This window comes from Lycorma delicatula, chromosome 1, assembly GCF_047948215.1.
Source record: "Lycorma delicatula isolate Av1 chromosome 1, ASM4794821v1, whole genome shotgun sequence".
Lineage (NCBI taxonomy): Eukaryota > Metazoa > Arthropoda > Insecta > Hemiptera > Fulgoridae > Lycorma > Lycorma delicatula.
Genome location: NC_134455.1, coordinates 66,719,742 through 66,739,270, shown reverse-complemented (window position 1 = coordinate 66,739,270; position 19,529 = coordinate 66,719,742).

Here is a 19,529-nt window from a genome sequence, read left to right as displayed (position 1 = left end):
AAGAGCTAACAGATCAATGACTTTTTTACGAAATGTCTAGTGAATGAATCATTTCGAGGGTTTTGTGGCCTGCATGATTGTCCGATCTGACTCCAGATTAGCTTTACGAGGGGCAGCAAAACAAGCAGTGTATCGCAACAGACCACGCATGAACTAAAAACCGCTATAACAGCATACGTTAGAGAAATTCCAGTACATCAGTGGTTAAAGTGTTTGAAAAGAAATTGAAACGTGTGCAGTGTTGTATTGATGTAGGATAAGGCCACTTTCAACACCTTTTATAAACTATTTCAGTTATTGTAATATCTGTTACTATAAAATAATGAATAAAAAATGCAAAATAATAGTTAAGAAAGTTTCGTCTTTACACTTCTACAATTCCAGAGCACAGAAACTTCCGAACTCACTATATTTAAGGAACATATAACAACATTTCTAAAGGAAGCTGCCAAACTCCATGGGAATTTTCGTTTAAATATATTTGTATTTAAATAAAAATAGTAATAGAATATGCTTTTTCTAATAATAGAATATGTAATTTTTACAAAAGGATTTAATTAGATAAACAATAAAAAGTATATTTTATTTCGTGTTCATATTGTAGATTAATATGTACACTTTTAAAATTATGCAAATTAAATTTTAAACGATACAAAGTGAAAAATAATTTTTCAGTTCTTTAAATTTTGGCTTTTCAAAGTTGGACAAACAAGCTTAATATTTGGCGCTGATTTTCTTGGAGAAGAAAATTTAATAAACAACATTTTGTTTGTTTTATATGTATAAAAATATCCTTGTCCTTAAAAGAAAAAAGAAAAAACACTGAATAAAAGAAAAACACTTTCCAAGTAACGAAAAAAGTGAAATCTTAATATATATATTATATATTAAGTAACGAAGAAAGAACCTTGAATCTTAATATATATTAAAAAAAGAATATGGAAAGGCTAGGTGTAATGAAAGGAATCATTATTGTGTGTGTTTACGTTTTACACTTTTTTTTTTTAACCTCCGGATCCACCGGCATTTTTTAGAGGATGAGATGAATGATTTGTAGCGTGTGTGAAAATGCCATGCCTGACCGGGATTCGAACCCGGGACCTCCAGATGAAAGGCCGAGACGCTTCCACTCGCGCCACGGAGGCCGGCCTACGTTTTATAAGTTAATTATTTTTACCTTACGTTTTCTTAACAAGATTGCTGCACTTTTTCCATGGAAATACTTTGAAAATTAGAATAACATAAGAATATAACTCAACATAAGACAGCAATAAATAAATATCTTGAAACTTTCTATATTCTTTACGTTTAAAAGGTTAGTGTTATTTTTTTAATTAAAAAAAAAAAAAAAATGTTGCAAAGATGAATTTTAATTCATTAATTCATCACCGGAAGTTTTTATTTTGAAGCTTGCACTTGAAAATATGGAAATTTAATTCTATATCGTATAAAAATTAAAATACCTGTTTGAGATACGAACACGGGAGCCCGGATGAAAGACCAAGACACTACCACTCCATCACAAAAAAATAAATACTAAATAATTTAAAAATAAGTAATCTTGTTTACTTTAAAAATATTATTTTTTAATAAAAAAACACGGATTAAATTAAGAACCTCTTTTTTTTTAAATCGGTCGTAGATACATTTCTACGGAAAGAGGTTTTATTATTCAAATGATTTATGTGTGCAGTGAAAATTATTATGTTGTAATAAATAGATACTAAGACATTATAAAAGCGTAGTTTTATCGGAAGCTTATATAGTGTGGAGGCTTACAGAATTTCTCTGGAAAAATCTTGGTAAAAGCTGAAAAACATTTTTAAATAATCCACAGCCAAAACTCGAGGTTAATAAAATTAACCTTGCGTAAACATGAGATTAATAAATTTAGAAAAATGAAAGGAAATTTACCAAAATTTTGAACAAAGTATATCTTAGAATGAGAAAAACACTAAAATTTTATGGTTACTTTATAGAACTCATGAAATTAAATTAACAAAAAATATTTCACTTTTTCGTAAAAAGTAAAACCAATATAAAGTGACTCAAAGAAAATAAAAAAGATATTGAATTATAAAGTATTTCCAAAGAAATAATTTCCCACAGAAAATTTTTCAGAAAGCTAATTGATTCAATCTTGATTTTCAGTCATGCAGTCTGGAAGTATACATGTTACTATACATGACATCTTAAACGTGGAAAAATTATTCCATTCGTAGTAAGGACATGCTCAGCTCAAAAAATCGTTCACAACTTGCTCTAAACCCTGTGTCCCCATGATATATTCAACACCTAAATTATCAAATCCAAGTTTTGCATAGAGATCCCAAATTACAATCAGGAAGTTTATTTATGGGAATCCTTTAATAATTTCCGCTAAGAAGCTATAGAACTCTTCTTTCCTCTCTATGTGTGACATCTTTGTTGCGGTGTATAGCTGTATTATAGCAATGTAATATTTCGAGATCTAGGTTTCAATCGCACTATTAAAATCTTTTCAGAATTAAGCTTTCATTTTTCCGAATATCGCCCATCACATTTTGCTAAGTTACAATAAATCTGAAATTTTCCATCCCTCAAAGAATTATCTCAGTCTTTCTTTATTCTCAAGGTTCATATTTTCTTTTTCAAGCCGAAGGTCATAAACCATAGATCCATTCTATTTTTTTTATTTTTATTTTGTTAAAGTAGATGCGTATCTATTTTAAGATGGGTATTCATTACCCTATTAATAGTGAGGCTGTCAATCTTCGATCTGACAGCAGATATTTCTTTTAGGAAATTCCACTCTTAGCCTTTGAAGATCCCTCTCCACTCACAAGCCAGTAATTTTGTTCTTTTTTCCCTACCTCTATCATTGAGAATTTCATCCTCTCCCTTCGAGGCCATTGACCAGGATATTTCTTTTCGTCTTACCTCTATTTTTCAATGATCTGATCGGCTAGGATAATCACATAGCTCTCTAGTTTACCAAAGTATGAAAGCCTCCTATAGCAATAAAGCCTCCAATAGAAGGCAGTGACATCAGCGGTAGTCCATTTTTTGAAATGATCTGGAGGAGAAAGATGATATCAAAAATGTAACAGAAATCCGTTATTGTCAAGATCCCCCCCATAAAAAATATATCGAAGTACGATAACTGGAGGGGTATTATAAAGCTTGTCATAAAATTGACTGTTGGAAGAATTTAATACTCTGTTGGTATGAACCTGACAAAAGAGAAAACTGGATTTAGAAAACATCGCAGTTGAATGGTATCATTTACGCCTGGATAATAATCATCAAACAGATTCTAGAATGGCGAACCTCTTTTTATTAAACTTTTACAGATTTTTGAGAAAGCGTTTGGCTCCATTAACAGAGTTAATGTGGAAAATGTTGGATATATATGTTATTTATATAATTTTTTCCCTTTCAAAATATCTCAATAATTAAAACACACACATGTCAGATTGTACATGAGAGAGTTCTTTGGTGTTGTAAGAGGTTACTAATGGTGTACGCCAGAGCTGTACCTTATCGTTCTCTCTATATAATTATGTTGGCATAAGCATTCCTTGAATAAGAAGACGTATTCATTGTGGGACTGCATAATAGAATAGAAAAGCAAGATTTTGGAATGACTAATCCCTTTTACCTCACTGTTTTTCTGACTTAAAAGCCGAAATAGTGAGTGAAAAAGGATGAAAAAGTATAGGGATGGCAATATACGCACATAAAACAAAGAAAACGCTAGTCAGGATTGATGAAAGAAGAAAATTATAAGAGTTTGGATAGAATATAGAAAGAGTGGATTCCTTTATCTGCCTCAGAAGCGTGGTGAATGCTAAGAGATGATCCAAAGATCGTCCTACTCTTAAGAGTTGCAGTAGTAAACCTAATGATGATTTTTCAGGGTTTACGGAGTCTGGAAGAACAACAAAATTTAAAGGAAAAGAATACTGTGTATATTCACAGTATTCTTAAATCACTACTTTGTATAGAAGTAAAACTTTGAAGGTCTGCTGGCCAAATAAAATCTCGAATGAAGATCTGTGGTGGATGAAATCTCAACTCCGTAGGGGAAGACACCCACCTTGTGATGATTCCGTTCACCACACCACCACTCATCCCGTTTCTAGCCCTAATGGACCTTATCGGAAGTCATTTTTGCCCTCTAACTTTTTAAATCTCACAGTAATAATCCTCGTTGGGTTGCCACCCATGTAAATTCCTCGGTAGACATTTGCATCAGTAAGTTAATGACTAAGCCTTCGCCTTCGCTGTAGGCTTCTTTCGGACAATCTTGACTGTCCTACTTCGTTGCCCTCTGAACTAGCTAATTGAGTTCGCGGAAGCAAGAACTCCACTAGTTCTACACTACACTTTATAGAGTCAATGTTTGCCTAAATTTCTCACAATATTGAATGGTCTCTGCAGTGCAGTCATCGTTCCGCCGATAGCAAGCATTATAATAATAATCACCCTTACTCATTCTCAATAACCGTGGGTCGATTCCAACACGCCTACCTCCGGCCAATCAACTGTCCAGGCGGTTCCTAGCAACCCGGGGTGCTATTCTACTTATACTCCTTTTGTTCTGCTCAGGGCGAGGAAACGGAGGAACCAGCCACGATAATCCATTCTCTGCGAGTCCTCCAGTTGACTCAAAGATTAAGAAAGGAATTTACTCCCTCGAGCTCCCTAACAACTCTGGTTTGTTCAGCCTCGCACCGGGAACAGACATAAAGGATATGGGCAGCAGTGTCATCGACCCTAAAGTCCGAGCACAGGCCGAAATAGTCGAACCAAACCTAGTCAAATTATTCCTACATGCAACATATCCTGAAAGGAATTGAGTTGTGTGCCGATTGTGGAAAACCCACCTAATTGCTCGCAGCTCCCTAACATTTGGAAATATACCATGACTGTATCGACCAGTAGAAGAATCGTTCCACCTAACTTAGCAAGAGTCTTCAATTCAATCACCTTGGTCTTCAATTTCAATCTCGCATACGCCCAGAAGGAAGAAGGCCTCCCTTCTAAGAAATATACCACTTGATACGTTCCGTAGCTAGAATGTCAATGGATTTTATGCCTGCGATCACAGAGAATGCCTCTCTCGAGACAGTTCTGTAGCCTTCGACAACAGCTAACAATAGAAGACGCTGGGCTCGCAATAAAATATCCCTATAACATTGGAATTGTAATCAATGAGTCCAGACGAGCGCAGCGTACAACATTATGGGCCTCACAGACACCTTTGTAAAAATTACGCATGGTACGATAATTCAACCCCCAGTCGAGATGGGTGACTCTACGAACACCAAAGATGACAACTATAGTCTTCTTTGTGAAAAACTGAAGGTGCTCCCTGAATTGAAGCCTCTCATCAAGGATGACATCCAGATATTTCTGAACGGTGACATACCAATCGGAAGCGGGTAGTCCATCACGATCCGCGCCGGTCTGGTCATGGCTAGACGACCTTTAAGAAACATTATAGTGATCTTCATCTTATGCTGAAGACTACAAAACCTTGGTACATCACATGCCTGTGTCGCTCTGATTTCTATCTAGCTCGCAAGTTACCCTCGACCAGCACAACCCATCGTCAGCATAAGCCACGATGTAGCAGCCACTGGGCATCCGCAACCGCATTAGAGAGTCGAACTCAACGATCCAGACGGGTGGAGCTAAAAGAATGCCCGGTGGACAACCTTTTGACAGGATCTTTCCTACTTCCGAGACTCCGTCGTGAAGGACGAACGTTCTGTGGCTGAAATCGCTCGAGAGAGTCTCTATCTTATTTTGCATGCTTCCGCGCTGCTGCAACAGAAACAAAGCAGAGAGCCACCACAAGTTATTGAAGGTCCCCGGATATGTCCAAAAAGACGCCGAGTAAATATACCGAGTATATTGTCGGCTCAAAATACTCGGCGTCTATACGCCGAGTATTGTGAGCCGACAGAAGAATGTATTTTTTCTTCTTAAGACCAAGAACTCTGTAAACGACACCCATGACTTGTTTCCTTGCTCTTGTACAAAAGTGCGCCAGGAATCACGCTTAGAAAACCTAACCTTGTGAAAATACTCGATCCATTTCCGAAGATAGTCCGAAAGCAAGCCTGCACGCCGATAAGAACGACCCTCACGTTTTTCGGCTCACCTGAGCCGGCCGACAATCCACTTCATCACGGTGAAGTTCGGAGTCCACCATCGAACTACTCTCTCTCGACCCGTACCTCTGGGAATCGAATGATCAGCGGTTTCAATTACCGCAGAAAAAAAAATCTCTTTCCAGTCTTCGAGCAAAAACTCGAAGCCGGGCCGCAAAAATATTTGGTTTGCTTGGCATTTCTCCGGCAATCATCCCATTCGGTCGCCCTAAACCTAACTGCGTGGTACCACGCACAATCGGCTTACGTGTCCCAACCGCTAAATTGACATATTTACTAAAATGGGTAGGCGCCTATCCGGTAGTTGACCCCAACTACCCGGTAGTTGACCCTGTCAACTACTAAAAATTATATATGACATTCATAATAAAAAAACTTTTTCGTGTAGGCTGCAGTTCGCTGCCACGCCTAGGTCGCTGAATGCCAGCAAGTACTTGTCCACCATTTTATAGCGTTTGGTGTCATAGTTATTAGCTGGTGGTCAGCCATACTCAGGATTAGCTTCCCTTAGCTTCCCTTCGAAATAATCAAGACCTTCTTGATTATTTCGAAGAATAACGAATCGAATATTTTTAAATTTCATGTCAGATGATTTGGAATTCTCTTCGGTAGGACTTTTATACCTCGTCAGATAAAACTGACCGAGGCCTCTTCACAAGACTAAAATTGATTGTTTTTCAAATGGACCAACAATCATCATAAGATTTTTTTCTGGACTTGAAACTTTGGTCCCACAAGTACCGGCAATATAACAGACCACTCCAGGAGAGCGCACGCGTGTTGGAGCTAGAGCTAATTACAACTGGGTTCGCTCCGGTGCTCGGAGGACATCGTTCGAGACTCACTACGGAGAGCCATTCACCCATCAGCACGGTAGTTTCCACCTTGGGTTACGGTTGCGTTTCATCAGATGTCGCAACAACACCGAGTGTAATTGTAAGAAGAAACAGTGTAGGATGTTGTTGTGTAACTGTGCAAGGGTATATTTTGTAATTTGTGTAGTGATCTTGGTGTAGTATATGTGTATAGTACATATATTCTGCAGCTCTAGGTGTAGTAGAAGAAAAAGCTGCAGAGGCTAGGCCCGTGGGGATGCCAACCCCCAAAGTCTTAAAGGATAAGATTCCCCGTCGGCAAACCTATAAGAATTAGACAACCTGATACCAGCCTAACAATTCTATCCCATTTTTCCAAATGCTGTTCAGTGGGACACCTGTACTGAAAGTACAGGTGTCCCTAGAAGAACGGCGGATTTACTGTCACCAACGAAAAATTTCTTTCAACCTGTGAAACCTGGCGGAACATCCTTGACCACGTAAGGTGTTATAGAAGAACAACATCGAGGCTCCGATTTTTGACAATTTCACCTTACTCAACTTGGACTACATAGGCACCCTGGGAATTTAGTTGACCGAATCAAGGATTTAGTTAACTATCTAGAGAATGGAAATAAATTTCAACTGCTCTCTTGTAACCCTCCTTATTACACTCCTTATCACACTCTTGTCACACTCCTTATTATTTACGGAGTGCCTATGACTCTTGCACAACCTTTTACAGTTAACGCAAATCGGAGCCTCTTTTATCTGCGGACAATTGTCACGCTTGTGGCCCTCCTCAGCACAATGTGAGCAGACCGACGCATAGTTACAGAATTTGCCCCTGTGGCCAAAGCGAAAACATTTGAAGCATCGCTGTACGTCAAGGTATTCCTTGACGCGGCAGGATGCGAAGTCCAAAAAGACTCTACCCTCAGATAGAAACGTCTGGAAGAGACCAGCGGCTAACTCGAACACATCGTGATACCGTGGGGTATCACGCTACCCTGTCCTGAATACTAACATGCATTCCTTCTTGAACTCAGCCTCGTCCAAGTCGATGTTCTGATACCTAATCAAGATCAGAACTTCTCATCAGAGAGACTACGGTCTATGTCATAGATTATGATACGGAGCCTACGACTGCGCTTTGGGTCCACCTTGATCTCAAACATCCGCACTGCAGGAGAGTCCTGGATGACGCGGACTATCTCCTTATTGTCGGCTATTACAACTAGACCCTTACTGGTCTCCTTAATATCCCTGATCTTAAGGCCCTTTCGGCTGTCACGTAGGGCAGCCTGAAAATCCGCCTTGAGGTCGGCTCTTGTATACTGTCATGTAGATTTCATCAAGTAGCAAAGAAAGTGAAATGGACGAACAATAACGAGAAATAAAGAAATATTGAGATGAATAGGAAAGAAGCAGAATTTGATTAATTTGAAGCAGAATTTAATAAGAAAGAGGAAAACATTTTGATTGGGGCGTACTTTACAAATAAATTCTCTTCAACGAGGATCTGGGTGGGAAAGTAGAAAAGAAGAGTAAGAGGAACAGGAAGGATAAACATATAAAAAAATGCCTACAGATATGAAAAAAAGAAAAAAAATAGATGGAAACTTAGAAACAAAAAAAAAGAGAATCTAAGACTGAAACTTTCAAAAAAAGACTCGTCAAAGAATATAAATGCTTTAGGGCCAATAAATTATTTGAGACTAGCAAGATGAGAATCTAATTACGTAAAATATTTTAGTACGTACGTGTACACTTTTTTTTTTTATTATTTTAATTCTCCCCGAGTTACTTTCTGTGTTCAGCTTTCCCAAAATCCGTTTATGATAATAATATTTTTCTTTGAATTTTTAGTTACGAAATGTTGATAATGTTTTGATAGTTATGTACCATCACATTCTAATTTATCATCCTTCCAAGAAGTATTTACACATTTATTGTTTTTAGCTGTCTAATCTCGTAGTAATCTCGTATTCATTTAATTGAACCGGTTTTATGGGCACGGTCTTTCAAGTTTATTATTAATGAATTAACAGATAGTTATTATGCTAATCGTTTTTCTGTATTATCAACTTATTATTTTTTAAAATTTCTTTGTTGATTGTTGGAAACAAATAACAAATTCATTTTTTCTTTAAGAAATGAAAGAGCTCTGAAACAAATGAGTCATTCCTAAAAATAATTTGAAATAAAGTTTTAAAATTGTCCTAATATTGCTAAAGTAACGACAGGCAGTTAAGATAATTTATGAAGAATGTTTGAAAGTCTAGTATTGTAGACTTTTACGTGTCAGTTATATAAAGAAATACCGTCTGCGACATTCGATTAATCAATTCATCATTATTTACATTTTGTTGTTTACGTTTCTGGCATTTACGCAAATTAGATCCTCTTCTAGAAAATATAAACGTTTAACTGAAAGCATTCATATGATTAAAATAATCTCTAATAGGCATATATATATATATATATATATATATATATATATATATATATATATATATATATATATTAATTTTATGGAACAGACAAATTTCTATTACAAAAATAATAAAATCGTACGACTGCTTCAGTTATCTGCCTCCCTTTTATTAACTACTAAAATGAAAGTTCCGTCATCAATCCCCAGTAAAGTGGTAGATTCTGCGGTAACGTAAATTTGGAAGTCATTCAGTCAGTAAAAATCATACACACCAAAAATAATAAAAAGTCATATGGCCGATCTCTAATATGAAGTGGTAGCGTCTTAATCTTTCATCTGGAAGGTTCGGATTTGATTCTCGATTAGGCATGAAATTTTTCATATACTACAAAATTTTCACACCACAGTCCCAAGCACTTCATAATTTGGTGAAGTAGTAAAAAGCAATGTATTCATATTTTTCGTTTCTAATAAAAAAAAAAACAAAAAAAAAACTAAAAAAACAGCAGTGTTGCATAATTTTCTCGGCTTTGCCTTTGGCAGATTTTTATTTCAAATACGCTATAGAGGTATATATTAATAGTTTAATTGTGCAATATTTAGAATACAATTAATAACGTAAAAATGATCTAAGTGTTCAGTAAAAGTTTGGATCCGATTTAACCTTCCTTGATCGAATGAAATTTTTACCTTTAAAAGTTATGTAGTATTACAAGTATAATTGTAAGTATAATTAGTAAAAAATGTCGAATTCCGATTGACCTTCTTGAACAAGACAGTCTATTTTTATCATCAAACTTATACTGTATATAGTTTAACTAGCCTGTCGGGGCTTGTTTGACTCAGCCGGTCGTCAAGCCAGGGGATTCCACCCCATAGGCCCCGTGGTCCAACTTGGCCCAGGTGATCCCACGAGGCCTACCCCAGGGCCGCAGAGCTCGCTTCGCTATCTATTTCTTCAGGGCTCACTTAGCTCACTATTTTCTTCCCCTTCAACTGAAGAGGAGGAAATTATCGAATTTACATATACTAAATAATCCCTATATTTTTTGTATTCTGTGAATGTTTCCGTAAATATCAACTTAAAAAAAAAAAAAAAACAATAGGAAATTAATAAAATAATAATAATAAAAAATTTGATAAAATAAGCCTTTTTTTAGCTATACCAAACCACTTAGTCCCAAAGGAAAAAATAAACTATTTTCATGAGGGTTGTCCTTCCCTAATTTTTTTATATTCAAATCCGAAGTTTTATCACTGTATAATAGTACTAATACTAATAAAATAGAATAGTAAAAAAGTTATCAGAAGTGAATGAGTTTAAATCAACACATTCTAATATTTGGGAATCACCTTTGTCCTTAGAAAGTTTGTAGTTTACTAAAATCTAGAAGTTCGTTATCTTTGAGGGATATACGCATCTTTTAATATACTGATAACCTTTTTTTAGTTTCCCGTCCAGATAGCGCTATAGCAGAGATTACCTCTAGAAAGAGAAAGTATGGTAATCGGTCCAGTTTGGGCATTTGCGGTTTTCACTGGATCTTGACGTTTTGACACCTAAGAAACCCAAAAAACCAGATGGAAATTTTTTGGATGTTAATGTTTATAAGAACGTGTATTCGGTGTTGGCCTCTGAATCAACTTATATCTCCAGAATTATTAGACTGATTTTGATCAAACTTGGTCATATTATTTCTATATATGGGGCATTAATGCAATTAAATTTTCAACTTAAAAGGTCAAGGGGTGAGGCTGTAGAGCAAGGTTACCTTTAGTATCTCGAGATTTCGCCTAATCAAGGTATTATTTTTCATAGGCACGTTTGTTTACAATTAAAAAATAACTACAGTTGCGAAAAAAAATTTCTGCTAAATCACATCCCTACCCCAAAGAATGCTGTTGCAGTCGTCTGCTTTGTTGTGACGTCAAAGGTGAGCGTAGAATTAAATGAATAATATTTAAAGTTAGAAAAGTAACTTGGTCTAGAACGATCGCCCGGAAGACTCGGTACCTAGTACGTTAAATCTCACTGCAACACCAATCTGCGATCCTACAAGCGAAATTTAGGGAGGGAAAATGTAAGTTATGAAATTAACTTAATTTACTTAGTTCCGACCTCGCCGCTAGTACCGCTATACCCGCACGAATTAAGTACATTATCCGCGTGCTCTTTAGTCAGAATAATTAAATTAAATAAACGAAAAAATATTGTATTTAAATAAAATGATAAATACTTTAAATTAAGTTGTGTGTGTGTGTGTGTGTGTGTGTGTGTGTGTGTGTGAGTAGCTGTGCATCTAAAACAACCCATAGGTGTCAGATTTTTTCCTTTGAATTTTCATATCTACATATACTCATTGGTTTCATCATCTCTAAATCTTCAGTTTCTTCGACTGATGAAAATCTGAAATTTAAGCATAATAATTCCTAAGAAGATCTTTTTGAAAATCATTAAAAAATTGTATAAGTAACAAAAAAGTTAAATTAAACTGGTTGGAAGGAATAAAGTATTCAGACTAGGAAAGGTGGAAACTTTATATTCTCTAGGTAGTAAGCTACCTTAAAAAGGGATAGATTTATCTTTAAATCACTCACCCCAGAGTAGAGGAAACATTCAATTTGTCAATAAAAAATAATTTCTTTTAATTTTTCAGAATATCCTTTAAAATTAACCCTAAGAGGATAATCAGAGTTATCTTTACAATTAAGAAGAAAGTGAAGATAGTTAACAAATGGAACTTAGAGCGGTTAAAGTAATTGGTTGAAGAAACAACGAGAGAAAAACTAGCTAAAGCAATTAAAGAAAGCAAAAAGGAAAACGGGAATAGTGAAGAGAACTAAATGAGAAAAATTGTCATAGTAAAACCAGGAGGAAAAAGTAGGCTATTATTAGGGAATAGAGTCAAAAACCGAATGTATAATAGAGATCCTTAAGAAAATGGAAGAAAGAAGGCGGTAAAAGAATAAGATAGGGAAAAATGAAAGAGTGATGTATTGTAAAAGAAGTAGGAGGTATACAAAAAACTATGGAAAGGTGATTGGAGGAAGAATGCAATGATAATGAAGATCTAGAATGAAGCAACTAGAATGAAAGTATGATATGATGTAAAGGAAAGTGAAGAGCATTACATGGAATAAATGGAAAGGAAATTGTAAAATAAAAGAAATTGAGGATAAGTGTGGTAAAGAGTTATATGAAGAGAAAGAACTAAGAAAAAAGGAATACGTGGGTCCTGTATGTGTCAAGAGAGAATCCTGAGGAACTATAGAAAAGGAATGGGAGGTAGTTGAAAAATATAAAGGACCATTGATATTAAAATGTGAAGAAAAGAAAGCAAGTAAAAAACGAAGAATAAAAAATCAACTGTAGTAGATGAAATTCCCATGCAGTTTTATACATGCTTAAAGGAGGAAGAAGCAGTTGGACAGTATAATAAGATATACAGCATGGATGAATGGACTAAAGACTGTGAAAACAATAATTGTACCTATTATAAACAAAATGGAAAATGAATAGAAAATGTACAGAACACAAAACAATAAGTTTAATATCACATGCTTCTAATATAACCATCAGAGTCCTAAAGTTGGTATGAATACTAAAAAGAGTGCAGGTGAGGAGCTATTTCATTTCAGGAAAGAGAAAGGAACCAGAGATGCCGTCAACTATTAAGGATGGTTGGAGAGAGAGATAGAAAGAGAGAGATGAAGAGGAATGAGATTGTTTCACATATTTAGAGAAGGTATTTGATAGAGTCAAATGGGAGAAAATGATGGAGATTCTTAAAAATAAACATGTAAAATAGAAAGACCGAAGGTTAATTGTAATAACTTTTTATGAGATAAACAGCAGTAATGAAAGCAAATGACTTCGTAAGCCAAGGTCGAGCTGCTAAGCAAGGTTGCCGCCTCTCAAAGATACTGATCAACATTTATATGGAAGATATGATAAGGAGTATATTAGAAGTGTAGAAAGATGAAAGATAGGTTACGTAAGGTTGCATAAGTTGCAGGATAATATGTTAATTCTTGTTGATGACACACAAGCGCTTCAAAGATTGTTAGCAGTCCTGGAGAAAGGAATGAAAGAGTAGGGAATAATAAAAAGAGGCTTTGGTGGTAATGGCAAGTGAAGAAAGAATAAAAAAATGTAAAAGTTCTAGATATTTGGGTACAGTGGTGACAGAGTACTGGAAGAGTGCAATGAAAAAAAAAGGAAAGACAGCGATGGCTTTAGTAACGAGAGGGAATTACTAGGTAGTAAAAGTTTTGAGTTAGAGTTAAAACAAATGCTGTTTATTTAACGTCTTTTTGTACAGGAGTGAAGCATTGACGAATTTGAGGGTTTTGTAATGTAGATATGGCAAAGGATAGAGAGAATAATATGGACGGATATAGTGAGGAATGAGGAAGTAATGAACACGATTAAAGAAGAAAGAGCATTTATGCGGGAAGTTAATAAAATAAAAAGAAACTGACTAGGATATGTGATTAGAGGAAATTGAATCCTGACAACTGCATCGGAAGGTGCAATAGAAGGGGAAAGGAAGCGATGTATAAAAAAGGAGGGGATGTAGTTATTCCTAAGGAATAAAGTTAGAAGATGTAAGAATTTTAATTTAAAGGAGATATCGAAATTTAATGTTTACTTGTACGAAAACAGGTTCTTCAGTTAGTTGTAGAATAAAATTAATACATTGCTTATATTATCTCTTCATGTTATTCTTTTTAAAAGGGAGTATTTAAACAATTAAAGAAGAAAACTTTCCCCTTAAAGAAAGGAAAATACTATTTTTTAAATGTAACAATAGCTTATATTTCCTTAAAAAAAATAATAATAATAAAAAATACACTGTACAGAATTGCAAATTAATATTGTACAGAACTCCTGTTACTTTCGATCAAATAATAAATTGAATAGAAAAATATAATAAAGAAATCAATATTTAAACATTAAAATAAATATTATAAGCTATAAAAAACGCTGATTCTTCAAAACGTTATCAAAGCTATTATTATGATATTGTTGCAAGAAATTATATATATATATATATATAATAGATATATATCTGGTAATTGTTCATTTGGTAAAATAAATCTGTTTTTTCTACGATTAAAAATTTAACAACGAGATTACAATTCCTATTGTGTATGTTACTATGTAAAATAGGAACTACGTAAAATATCATTAAAAGAATTTTTTTTAAATTCACTAAAGGAAAAGGAAAAATAAATTTCTCCATGCACGTTTTACTAGATCTTACTATAGTGATTTCATTTGTAGACATTTAATTTTGTCACGTATTTTTATAATGCATAATACTCGTATATATGCCTTTTATAATATTATTTTTGTAGAATCCTTTTGCCGGTAATACCAGATGAAGTATAATTTTTATTAAGAATATCACTCTCTATAAAGAAAAAAGAAAAAAACAACAGATGTTGCGTGGGTTTGTTTGTTGTATGCGCTCAAATTTTCATTTTAGTGGCTATTCGCACAGAGCGGTCCAATGGTGGTGCGCCAGGCGGCTGCGCGCAGCGCACGAACGATTCATTTGTTCGAACGATTCTTCATACTAACGATTTATCTAAAATTATAATTATGTTTTGGCGATAAAAAGTAAAACTTTGGAGTTAGAGCTGTGTTAAAAAATCACAACTCAAGAAACAGCTAAAAATATTCAGGATTTTGAAGTTTTTGTTGTTGTTAGTACGCTAAAATCATGAACGTTATTAAGTTACAATTGACAAAAACACTTAACAAAATCATGTATAATGAAACACATTTGTGTAAACCATGTAACACATTTTTCGGCGGGACATAGGTCCACCTTTTTTCTAGTTAATTATTCGTATAAATTTTAACTTGAAAATTGAACCATATTTTCTCATTAGCTTTTGTACTATTGCTATTTTAATTAACCTAAAAGTTATTTTATATATACATTTTATTAAAATTTGAAATAGTTTTCCATACGTCATTTTTTCTTCGATTTTTCTTATAAATGGAAATATATAACCAAAAAGAAATTAAGGTTGTACGTTTTTGGCGTCTTATTATTGGATAAGATGAAATTCTGGAACTGATGTCGTATATTGTTTTTTTAATAGCGTTAATTATTCTCACTGTAACGCTAGATGAGATGCTCTTGCAACTAAGTAAAATATTCTTTTCATAAAATAAACTACTGTAGCTTTCATCTTACATTTTAATCAACCTCATGGCATTCATTTTTTTCCATTACGTATTAAATTAATCAAATATTTTCCTGGTTTATTGGAATGTTAGACGAACTTTGCTGAGAATTTTTAGTATAATTTATCTTTTAAACCAAATCTAACTTAAGGGGATATTATAACCTTGAAAAAATTTCCCCTGCCTTACATTATAAATCCCTCCTTTTTCTGACATATTCTACAAAAAATTACTGATTATTCTTTTAAAAAAAAATGTGTATATTCCTTACAATTGGGGTTGGGGATGAAATATCACACATGGTTTGCTAAAAACTGACCGTAAATTGAGTATTTCTTAACCGATCAACCTGAAATTAGCTTTAAATAAAAGAGGAACTTTTGAACTACAAACTGTAGTATCGCTTGTCTATTAGAAAATATACCTGAGGTTTTAGTAATTTGTTTATGAAAAAGTGAAAATTGAGTAGTAACTCGACGGACTTTAATTATTTTTAATAAATCATAAATTACAGACTTTGAATTACTTAACAATGCATTATAGAGTATGAAATTCTGACCATTTCACAAAAAGAATCATCATTTTAAGTAATATCGAAATTTAGTTATGATCTAACAAAGTTGAAAAAATGAAATTTACAGTAACGGCAAAACAAATTAGATGTATTTCTTACTTACAGTAATAGGACTAATACTGATTCTCTTAAAATTCCATAACACTACAGATAGCTCCTTATTTTTCTCTTTTCTCTTCCTCTTATTTTAAATTCCTCAACCTCATTACTTTTCATTCTACTTCCCAATATTTTGTCTTTCCTCTTTTCATCCTTTCTCATAGCTAGAATTGTTGTTTTACAGCCTGGTGAAATTTCTATCTTCTTCATATTTGAAATCATAGCGCACTTGCCAAAATTGAAATCACTTACACCTTCTGCTGCAGCTGTTACCACTAACCGTCGTGACACGTTTTTTTTTGATACAAAGAATCCAAATTTGACTGTGCAAACTTTCATTCGCATTTTCCGTTCTTTCTTTCAAGCACCGTTTCAATAATTTTGTTGTTGTTGTAATTCTTGCGTATATAGCAATTGTTTCTAAAACTAAATTATTTATAGGTGTATATATGGCCACCTTATGACCACCAGGGGTTTATCAACCCCACCACCTTTATCAAGAACTCTGTTATAAAAACATCACTACTTTTACCGGCAGAACATTTTTTGTGTTTTGGCTTTTCATTTTCATCAGAGAACATAACATATGTATTTCATTCTAAATTGTACACTCTTTATCTTTGATCCAAGTAAGTGTTTTGAAATTTTTCAGAAAAACTGAGTACAACTATAACTAACTTAGCGTTCAATTGAGATAATAGTTAGAGATATAAACATAATATTTGAGGGCTTAGTATCATTTTAATCCGTTAGAGTTCATTGCAAAAAATTCTGCTAATAGAGTGATTGTTGAAATCAACAATCAACAAGTCCATCAATTTTGATTTCTTATTGATTGAAAAATCGATATTATTCAGTTCATTCCTCAATTTTTCCCTTTACAGTTAGAAAATTTCTAATTGGACTTATAGAAATTTAAATAGAATCCTATATTTATCATTTAACACTAATTTTTACAAAGAAACCCCCATGTACGACTTCAATTTCATAGGATCATGGTTTCGAGAGATACTGTGATGAGTAAGAGTATTAGGTAATGGGGCATTTCTTTTAAATAAATAGATTGATTAGTGGTTAAATCCCGATTGTAGTAGTACCAGCACCTGGTACTAGTAGTTGTAGTACCAGCATAGAAATACTATACCTGTATGATACTGTACCATAGTATCGTATGTATTGTAGATAGTATATAGTTTATTGATACCATACCAATAGACAGAAATACATTATTAAATTCTAAATTTAAAGCACTTAAATCTACCAAATTAGTAAATAAATGATTATATTACTAAAAATCCTTTCGTAGACAATCTACCTACATATAATAAAATGTGAGTTCTAATGCGTTAAAGAAGTAGTGGGGACAAAATCTTTGATATAATTAAGTTTTTTTTTTTTAAAAAGTTTCTTTTAAAAAAAAAATTCTCGAATATCGCAAAACTTCAAGTTTTCCTTTTGTGTATCATAAGAGAAGACATTATGTTTTTTTCCGTTTACATTGATCTATTTCAGCGTTTCTCATCCAGGGGGTTGCGGTGGTATGAAACAGGGGAGTTACGAAATTAGCCTATATCTTTACACGTAAACAATAACAAAACCATTTTATGTAGAAAAAAATCATTTATTATGAACATTTTATTTACATTTATAAGTAGTGACGACAAACCTTTTTCACAGAGGTAAGACATGGCGAAAGGGATTAATATTTTCAATGCTTGTGAGATTAAATTTCCATATTCAATTCTACGAGCAAGCCAAAAAGTAACTAAATTTTTAGATGTGAATGGTAGTTGTAACGTTTTATCGGCAAACAATTCGATGAGCAGGTTGCGAATCTCAACTGGCAACACAAAAGCTGCAACAACGTTTTCACTAAATGGATTCAATACCCATCTCTTAAGAAATATTTTTATCTTCCGGTAAATACTCCACCAACTCAATTTTTTTTTATGTTCAAACATGACGCTCTAACAGTGAGTATTATGCAGGCAGACCAAATTATAAGGACCCACCGGGTTGGTCTAGTGGTGAACGCGTCTTCCCAAATCAGCTGATTTGGAAGTCGAGAGTTCCAGCGTTCAAGTCCTAGTAAGGCCAGTTATTTTTACACGGATTTGAATACTAGATCGTGGATACCGGTGTTCTTTGGTGGTTGGGTTTCAATTAACCACACATCTCAGCAATGGTCGAACTGAGACTGTACAAGACTACACTTCACTTACGGATAATATGTATGAGTATACATATTATCCTCTGAAGTATTATCTGAATGGTAGTTACCGGAGGCTAAACAGGAAAAAGAAGAATACTAAATTATAAGGAGCACGTACACATGAAGTTTGAACCTGTAAGTTCATGTTTGAACACTTCATGTATGCGTGTTCATACCCATAGCTATCAACGCAGCTAAACAGTTTAACTAGGTTTCATTGGGTTGGAGTTGAGATGTCGCGAAATATTCACAATATATATATATATATATATATATTTTTTTTTTACTTTTTGAGGGTCATAGAGCTAAAAAGGTTGAAAATCACTGTTTAATAAAAAGTTAATTTTATTAAAATGTTAATTTTTTTTATTCTGACTATAAAACTTCTTTTTTAATGAACTTTTTAGAATGAAAATATTACTTTGAAGTAATTTCTTTAAATTATGGCAGGTCAAGATGATTTAAAAGATTATTAATTATCATTATTAATTAATTAATTAACCATTAATAATTCCGTAGTGATAATCTCTTCCTGGATTCAAATAATCTGATATTAGAGATTGGTGGGGCAATGATAAATAGTTTTTTTTTTTCACAATCGGTCATTATTATTTATTTATGTTACTCATATTCTCTTTATAAAATTAGGGAAGGAAGGTTGGGTAGACGTAACATTTTAAAAAGCGATTTAGTTTATAAAATCGGTTCAGTAGTTCTTGACATTATTATGGATTAATATTAATAAATGAGCAAATAATATCTATAAAATGTTTGGATTAATTTTAAATCTTTACAAGAAGAAGTGGTAAAATTATTCCTGTTAGTAAAACCACAGTTTAAAAAAATTGCTTAGCCAAGTAATATGTTCACTTTTAATTTAGAGGTTTTTCAATCAGAATAAAAAAAAATATAATATTTTGGCAAAATGAACTATTCTTTATTAAGCTAAATTTAACTACAATTGAAAAAATAAAAACTCTTTCTTTGCTTACATAACTCTCAAAAAAAGAACCTAACAAATTTTAATTG